The 8,574-nt window shown below is 42.2% G+C and overlaps 1 long non-coding RNA gene across 1 annotated transcript in view; it reads left to right on the top strand.

Moving 5' to 3' along the window:
- Nucleotides 1–409: 409 nt before the first annotated feature.
- Nucleotides 410–8,574, top strand: part of LOC103153568 (uncharacterized) — a 119,535-nt gene continuing 111,370 nt past the window's right edge. The window contains exon 1 of the long non-coding RNA XR_477807.1: nucleotides 410–482. This is a non-coding gene — a long non-coding RNA (uncharacterized LOC103153568). The remainder of the gene's footprint in view (nucleotides 483–8,574) is intronic.

Below are 8,574 nucleotides of genomic sequence, written 5' to 3'. Positions count from 1 at the left end.
ACATTTCTCCAGACATTTCTGGGTAACGTGAGACGGGTCTTTGTGTTCTTTTGGGTCAGCAGCACTGGTTCTGCTCAGTGTCTCTCTCTTATTGTTGAATCATGACCTCTGAAGGCTGTGACTAGTGAAACACAATTCATAAAATCCATTTTTCTGTTTGGAGAAGACGAAATTTAATTATTTAAATCTCAATAATTTAGTGGAGTACTTAATATTTTCAGTAAGGTGGTATCTAACCTAAATTAACTGAATTAAAAAAATAGGTGCTGATAAATGTATCTAATTTTCTTTTAATCTCCAGTCCAGTATGGAGGAGTTTCTTTCGTGATGTTGGGGTCATTCCTTTCCATTCCACTAGAGGGCTCTAAAGGGTATTTACAATGATTTAAGGAACCCCGGAAGTGAGCAGACGCCGGACCGGAAGTAGTTTATTCCGTCTGCAGACGAAACAAAAATACTTCGTACTTGCATTTCCCAATGTGGTGAGTTGAATTTTTATTTTGTAAAATGTTGAGAAATGTGTTTTTGTCAGAGTACACATTGACGTTTTGGCAGATTAGCTTTAAGCTAACGGCTATACCGGTGGTTTATGGGTTATTTCATACATTAGCAACTAATTAGCACAATGCTAGCTCTTTATTGCGCAGCATGCTTTGATGCTGATGTCTTATATAATGTAAGGCATTCAAAGGGTAAACCATGTGCTTTATATTTTATTAAACCTTTGGGGATGATATCCTCACATGCTTCACTTCAAAGGTTTAAATCTGAGATTTAAGTTTGATTATTTAAATAATATGCAATTTTGTTTTACTTTTAGTTTCACTGGCTTGACCGTGTAATTCACCAGGCAATAAATAACTAGTTTATGTTCTGTATCTGCAAAGTAGCTTTGCTGAAAGCACATTAATACAGACATATTTATTTATGTTTTTTTATTTTATTATTGTTTAACAAATACAATATCAAGGTAGAAGGAAAAGTGCAACATTAGTAGTGAGAATAAACAAACATGGGTTTAGGACTGTAAACCCATGTCTATTTGCCTTACTATTTAACAGTAAGGCCAATAATGGGAATTGTTTTTCCAACTTTTCTCCTTTTTTAGAACAAAAGAAAAGTAGATATACTGGCGGTTATTTATTTATTGCATACACATATCTCAAATATTTAAATGAGGAATAATAAAGTTTAAATTGGTTAAGAACAAATCAAATCTAGGGGAGAACCAATAGTATGTGATATTTATCAAACCGTGATACACGCTGCTGTTTTATTCATTTTGTCTGTTATTGGACCAAATAAAACCTTCAGTATTGGAGCGATTCTCAGTCATACGAGTCCCTCGCATTGACCCGACGCTCCTGACCTCTGCTGCCCGTCTCCTCCTCCTCTGCATTTATTCAGCTTTCACTCTTCAAGCTGTCATTACCGTGGGATGCTTGATGCCTCTGCCCTTTCATATCGGTGCAGAGGGAAGTGAAAGGAACCGTCTCAGCATTGTGGGGGCTGAAGCCCCGAGCTGCAGCGCTGCGCCCGTAAAGACCCGGTGTGCTCCCTCCATCTGCCGCCTGCTCAGCCTCCAGAGGCCGGGTCCGGCCAAGCTGCCGCCTGGCCCTGGGATTTCTCTGCTTCCTGGCCAGTCATGGAAGGAAAGAGGCAAAGCAGCAGGAAAGTTTCTTCGTTCAGTCTGCTGAGCTGATGAGCTCTGATTCATGTCTGTGTGCTCTTCAGCGCGCTGTATTCTCTGAAGACTCGTTAATTTTAGTTGGAGTCATTATGGAGATGAGTGACTATTGGAGGAAGAATTACCTGTTCTGGTGCTTCAGCTCTCTGATCAGCTGCCCATTGCAGACGTGAGGGGACTTCTGGCACCCAGCCTTCGTTCCTCCACAACGTTTTCTGTTTCTCTTGGAGTTGCTCCATCATTAAGTGAATCCCAATAAGTCGTGCTTTAAGTGTCCATGTTGATGGAATCACCTGACAGAACAATACATTGTTTTAGTAATTTAGTTCACAATTAATTCAACACAAAGTGACATGTTACTAATTATCATGGCTTAATGAAGAGTTTTCCTTCCACTCAACTTTCCTTCATGCTTGGCTACAGCTCTCTCTAACCAGCCAGCTTCTGTCTAGAAGTAACTAGAAGTAAATGTTAAGATAGTTTTTATGCTTTGTGTCTTTAGCTCCTGATTAGCATAAAGCTGGTTCTGATTCTGTTCAGTGCAGCTGCATCGATTCTTCAGCTGAAGCGATTCCTCTGGTTCTCTTGTTTCTGATGTTAGTAAAGTTGTAAGAGCTGCCAGGATCAACAGCACCACCTGCTGGAGCCATAGAAATGACCAACTCATTTAATTACATGTTTGATACAAAGATCTGCTTTAAAGCTGCAGAATTTAACTTTTGTCATTATTTTTTTACGTATTTGCTGAACCTAAGGAGACAGATAATCTGAGAAAAACTCATCTCCTCTGCCTTCTCCCAATGCTACCTAGAAACAACCTATCAGAGCCAGGAGGAGGGGCTTAGCGCTGTCAATCATCCTCCCTTTACTCCTCTGCTTCACTGACAGACGTCTTTCAGACATTGTTTCCATCTGGATTTTCTGTCTGTCTTCTTCTACTGCAGAATTATGACGCATGTCTCACATCAACGTCGGACAAAATGCGACATGATGGTTCAGACTGCAGGCATTTGAAAACTATCGGGTCTGATTTAGTTCCACATCTGGAAGTGGAACAGATCTGACGTTTTTGGGGTGAAAGGATCAGAATTGGGTCATTCAGCCTGCCTGCTGTGTGAAGGCGTGGAAGCCATGGATCGTAGCAGAAACCCGGTTCTTCAGTCCTGCTGCCAGGTTGGACCAGCAGCAGGTTCTGTGGTGACATAATAACCCAGATGAGCGGCGCCGTCAGCCTGAAGCAGACTGAGGAATGTTTGACTGGCAGGGAGTGATTGAAATGTTTCTGAATAGGAAGTGCTGCTGGCTGATGGCCGTACCTGTCACTGATCCATCACATCCATCGATCGGCCCTTAGTGAAGGAGCAGTCGGACGCAGGAGTCGCCGGCTTTGTCGCAGCGCATGCACGGACACGGCGCTCTTTGTGTGCCATTCATCCGTCCACCTGCATCGATCCTGCACTAAAACGTACGGCTGTTTATTCACATTCAGGCCACAGCAGCAGCTGCTGAGAGACTTATCGATTCCTGTTTGGCTGCTGCCTGTGGGAGGGGCAGCGCCGGGGATTCTGGGTATTCTGGGCCGAACTGATCTACTGCTGCTGTGGGCGGACGAACCGAAACAAGGAGGAGAATATTCAGTTCCCTGCATAAGATTCCCACCTTTATTTAATCAAATATTTATCTCAGCTCTGGGCTAAACTATAAAATCTTTGTTTTGCAAAAGTACTTTAGTGGTTTTTGCAAACAAAATGGTTTAAGTTTGAGAAGTTTTCATGCAGAAAATGTTGTTTTTAGACGGAAAACCATGGATATCATTAAAACCATAATATGATGCAGAATGAAAAGGTTTTCTACCTAGAAGTTTGAGCTAATGAGCAGCGAGTCGCTGCAGGCCGACCGGCTTCAGGACGATTGAGGAGCATTTTGTCCTTGTTATGGATATTTGTTTACTCGCTGTGTGCTCAGTGTCTCCGCTTCTAAACAGAAAACCTAATGAGACTCGGCGGATTTGATCTGAGATCAGAGGATGTGACCCGAGGAAAACATTTCTGGTCAACATCTGAGATAAACGGTCAGCAGCAGCAGAGACAGACTGGTAAAAATCCTCAGATGAGAAGTCATACGGCTGCTGAACGGCTCTGATTCACATCCAATTAGAAATCTGATCAGTTTGATTTGGATCTTTGTCATGTTCATTTCAGTCACATCTCAAATGTTGTCATTGCTTATTAACCATAAAAGAAGTTAAAATTGGGGAAACAAATGTTTAAACTTTGTTTAGCAGCAGGTGACCAGATGCTGATCAGCTGTTAACCCTTTAATGGCTGAATTTCTGCATGTAATCAAACTCTGGTCTCCAAACCTCAGTCTGGGTTCAGTTTGAATGTGAACGCCAAGCGGACCGGGGACCGCTCCAAAAGCAGGAAGTGGACTACAGCGCATGGCATTCTGGGTAAATACAACCACAGCTAATGTGTTAGCCTAGTGCTAGCAGCAGAAATGTCTCCTGGTCTTTAGCCAAAGACTAAAGAGAAATCCTCCAACCGCTAAAATCTGACGCCTCCATCTTGTTTCCATCTGGTGAAGAAGGAAGTTGCTCTCAGAGTCTTCAGAGGCTTTTGTGTCATTTCCTTCAGTGGTTCTTGGTGCAGCGCCCCCACAGGCCAGGAGGGGAACAGGTTGCAGCAGCTGGAAATGTAACAAACGTTGCAGCTTTGGTCTCCAGGCTCACTGAGTCCACTGGACTGTCAGGTGGGAAAACACCCCAAGACGCCTGCTGTGGTGGAGTTAGCCGCCCTCCAACTCTCCTCCTCTTCCTCACCTCCACCCTTCCTCCCCACTGTGTCTCCTGTGGGTCTTTTGTAAGGTTATTTCCGGCTTGGCGAAGCCCCTTGTTTCAGCACATTGACCTTTAAAAGTGAGTGATGGTGGTTCTTATTGTCTATAAGGCAATAACTGTCTGGACACAGGTAATCTTCACTGTGTTCGTGTCAAATCGAGTTTCCCCATACAAAGCCCCCTCGCATGGCTCTGCAGCAAGTCGGCACACAAAGAAGGTCGTGCACTTGAAACGGACGAGAGCGCACTCGTACACAAGCAGAGTGCATTTCCACATGCTGAGAGCTCCACTCTGTAGCGATCAGAAGCACTCAGAGGCAGCGGGGAGCTGCAGGCTGTAAAGGTCAGGAATCTCAGCACCTGCATGGAAAGGTTAAAGGCAGAGCTGGAAATAACTCCACCAGTCCGCAGCAGAAGTTCAGCTGCAGCGTCAGCCATCTTTAACTTCCCTCATCCTTCAGGACCACAGAGTCCAGATCGGTCCGGTCCGGTCCTGCTGGGTCCGAAGCAGAGCAGGAAATGTTTGGACTCGGTGAAGGGAGTGAATGAAACGCTTGGAGACGAGACGTTTACCTGCAGATTTGACCTCATGACATCACTTCCTGTTTCACTTCCTGTCCCCTGGACATGAAAACTTCTCCATCTCCTCTATTTGTTAAAAGAACCATTAAATATGTTCACTTTGAACTGTTTCTCCAGTGAAATGATGGTGAATTGCATTTAATTAAGCGACTCTGGCAGGATCCAGAAAGGTCAACCTGAAAGGTCAAGAGGTTAAACCAGCTCTTATTGGATCTGGGCCCTCACGGTTTGACTAATCTGGATAAAAGTTTAACTTGTGGCCTCAGGCTTGTTTTGGAGATTCTGAGAGTTTCTGTGACTCAGATTAGAGATTAAATGACCTGGAATGAGCTTCATGTTGACGTTTCGTCCGACTCCCGTCCTGCATCCTTCTGTCTGCAGCTGTGCTGGACGTTTCTACTGGAGTGTGAATGATATTGTCAAATAAAATAATCGGCTTTAGAACTGCTAACCTGTGTAGCTCAAAGACACTGAGGAAAAACAACACAGACTAGTAAAAACTAGCACTGGGTGATGATGATTTGTCCTTTTGTGGTTGGAAAAACTTTCTAATATGCATCAGCAGCAGTTATCCCCAAAAACGACAGCATTGACTGTAGACGACAACTAAAAATGACTTTAATTGTGGAAGCTGAAAACCTTGTGAGTCACTTTAATGAGCTGTAGGTCTGGGGCAGAGCTGGTGTTTACAGAGAGACGCTGCGATCAGACCCAGAAGTTACTGCTGATTAAAAAAATATCCCAGATCACTCAGCAAAGTGATCTGGGCCTTCTTCATAACTTTGGCTAAAAAGGCGAACAAAACGTAGCTTTGCTTCCATGGCAGTAGCGTTAACGTAGGTTTTCTTAGGTCATTTAATGCAAAACTTTAATTACTTTTCCACAATGAATTACAATAATAACATACAAAATGTTTTTAATGAGGCAACATGTTGTCACTTTTTATAAAAATTTCATTTCTTGTTGAAGAAAAACCAGACCTGAACTTGGCAGATTTTTCTGTGGAAGTCCAAATTATTTGGGTAAATTTTACCCATTTGTTTTATGTTGTTTTTCTCCATAGTTTTTCTAAATATTCCAAAGAAAATGCATCATGGGAAGCTGAATTAGCTCAGAGCGATGCTAGCTAACATTAGCTGGTTTAGCTAACATTAGCCGGTGTAGCTAACGCAGCCAATCCCTCCTCAGTTACCAGGCTCTGCTAATCTCAGACTATAGGCCTCATTCAGATCCTTTCTCTCTGAGTGGAGAGCAGCAGCAGCTCTCTGTAGCGCCCCCACTTGGAGGCAATGTAATGAAAACTGATTAAATGCTCCTGGGCATCATTTAAATTCATCATTTAAGGATGAATTAAAGCTGATAGTTCTGGGTGTCTAATAGGGCTGTAGTGATGCAATAATCTCACGATATGATACATCATATTCTGCTCACGATACGATATATATTGCGATATTCAGCAAACGATACAATTCAATACACTTTTGCAATTTTCTGAAAGATTTTAGAGGGTCAGAGTGCTTTTGGTGACATTTTGTGACTGTTACAGAGTTGGATTGAATTAATTTAACTGAAAACTGATTAAAAGCACCAACCACACAATACCTGGCCCTGGTTGGACATGGACACAGACTTAAAGTCAACAGCTGGACAAAATGAATCAAAGAAGTGGTGAGAAGACATGTTTCTTTTAATTGAAACAGTACAAACTGTAGCTTACATGCATTTGTAAAGTAAATAATAGTTTGATACCTTTTAACCTCGACACTTAAATCTGAAGGAATCGCTCTAAGCCTGATGACCTGATCACTCTCCTGGCGAAGCAGCAGTGAGTGAGCAAGGTGACAGTTGGATGTTACGATACTTGCAGATGAATATCGATTTTTTTCTAGGAAAGATAATATTGATATATATCGTAAAATCGATATTATTACACAGCCCTAGTGTCCAACAGGAAACTTAAAGACTGAAGCTGCTAATGGCTGCTTTGTTTAAACTCTCCTCTGCTTGGTTGCTGGAGATGAAGCGATCTTTTCTGCTACCATGGAGGTGAAAATGATCATCTTTGACATCAGGAAAAGGCCCATTTGACAACCACTTCTCTTTTCTTCATTCTTCCTTTTCATGAGAACAGCAGAAAAGCCAAAGTGCAGATTTGCTTTGGTAGGAATCAAACCTCTTGTGCTGTCAGGTTTGGCATCTTGCAGAGAGATCATCCCCCTCCCTCTCCGTATCCATGTCTCCGTCTCCACCTGCGCTTGTATCTCTGTTAATCTGGCTGTTCAACTTATTTCACAGTTGGATTTCCGACACATCATCCTGACTGCGGAGGGCGAACGAACGTGGCACCCGTTAGAGAGAAATCTGTGGAATCTCCGCTCTGACAAAACAATCTCTCCTCTCTAACATCACCTTTCATTTAGCTGGAGGCATCACTCTCGCCGCGTGTGGAATCGCTGTGCCTGTTCAGATTAGTTCAGCTCACAAGGTGACTGCACAGTGTGAGGCTCACAAAGCCAACGGCTTTAATGGCTAACCGCTCACTGCTAATGGCTCGGATGCCTTCCACATCAAAATATTTATTTCCTTCACCAGCTTTGAATGTGGTGTTTAATCAGAGATGAGTTTGGCTAAAGGTCACGACCTCTGCAGTTTCTATACACATTTTTTAAAGAAATGACACAAAATTGGGAAATCAAACTTTCCTGAGAGGATTTTTGTAACTGTGTCATTTTTAAAGTTGCACAGTTTTAAATTACCAGTAAAGTCAAATTCATTCATTCATTGATTGATTCATTCATTCATTCATAAATGTCACAGCTTCAAACTAAATATTTCATTAGAAAACTGAGTATTTATTTTTCAAACTAACTGGTAAACATCTGCATTGCCATTAAAACATGTTGTGCAAATAAAGAGGAAATGAAGCAACAATTGGTGCTGCAGCAACAAGAGTTTTATATAAAGGTCTGCAAGGCCCAGCTTTTATTTTGGTAGTCCACTGTTTTGTTTATTGGCAAGTTAATTAGCATATTAGCTCAATATTTATATTGCTTGCAGGGTTCTAGTCTGATTTGTTGCACAGGTTTTAACTTGCTGTCATGAGGAAATATCGACTTTAAAAGGATTAATTAACAGTCTGATAACATAACTCAGGGTCTGGTTCCCTTCCAGAGGAGTGATGGAGGGAATCCGCCACTTGTTTCAACGTTTTGCGATTTATCGCAGATCTCTACTTGCGAAGTTTTTCTGCGTGAATTTGAAGGTTTGGATTACGTTGGATTGTGACGTATGGAGATTTATGACCCACGTTTCTGACGTTGGCGCGACTTCATATGGATGTTGATGCAAACTGGTTGTTGAATCAAACGTATAAAACACGTATTTATATAAAACTGTCCAATGTTATTGGAGCATCAATGTGAAAACTGCTCAGTGAGAAAGTAATGCAGATTTTAGACGTCTGATTT

Source organism: Poecilia formosa, unplaced genomic scaffold (assembly GCF_000485575.1).
Source record: "Poecilia formosa unplaced genomic scaffold, Poecilia_formosa-5.1.2 Scaffold355, whole genome shotgun sequence".
In the NCBI taxonomy this organism is placed as follows: Eukaryota; Metazoa; Chordata; class Actinopteri; order Cyprinodontiformes; family Poeciliidae; genus Poecilia; species Poecilia formosa.
The sequence above is the reverse complement of the archived record's forward strand: the minus strand, read 5'-3'. Positions and strand labels throughout refer to the sequence as shown.